Source organism: Macrobrachium nipponense, chromosome 39 (genome assembly GCF_015104395.2).
Source record: "Macrobrachium nipponense isolate FS-2020 chromosome 39, ASM1510439v2, whole genome shotgun sequence".
NCBI classification, from domain to species: Eukaryota; Metazoa; Arthropoda; class Malacostraca; order Decapoda; family Palaemonidae; genus Macrobrachium; species Macrobrachium nipponense.
In genome coordinates this window covers 39,274,825-39,275,358 of record NC_061099.1, presented here as the reverse complement: position 1 = coordinate 39,275,358, position 534 = coordinate 39,274,825, and positions in this window count along the sequence as shown.

Here is a 534-nt window from a genome sequence, read left to right as displayed (position 1 = left end):
GAATAGTCTGTTCTATCATTAATCGTAAATCAAGCGAATTATCGTCTATAGATTTCTTAGACGCCCTAATAAAAATTTCGAAAACGTCCCAGGTGCTTGATTCTGACCAATCGAAGTGTAAAGCTCTTGAACGTTGCCAAAAGGCAGAGGAACAGGAGATACATTAGTGCTACATCTAATGCCAATGCATGCGTAATTTTGATTGTAAGACGATAGCCTCATCTGAATTTTGATCCAGTGAAATCATGGGATTGTGCTAGTGTGCAGAAAAGGTGAAATGATCCATAAGGCGGCGATGAAAGTGCGTAAAATAAGGAAGTTGTTGGACTTAATATTATGTTATTCCTTACAGAAAAAGTACTTCATCGTGATCAAAACAACTAAGCTAAAAAAATCAAGTTAAGAAAAATTTCAATAACAGCGTTGGTTTTCAATGATAGAGTAGCCTGTATTTCAGAGATTCAATGATAACGCATTAAAATGCGATAAAGAACAGAATAAATTTTCCAGAAAAAAACTATCGTGAAACTATCA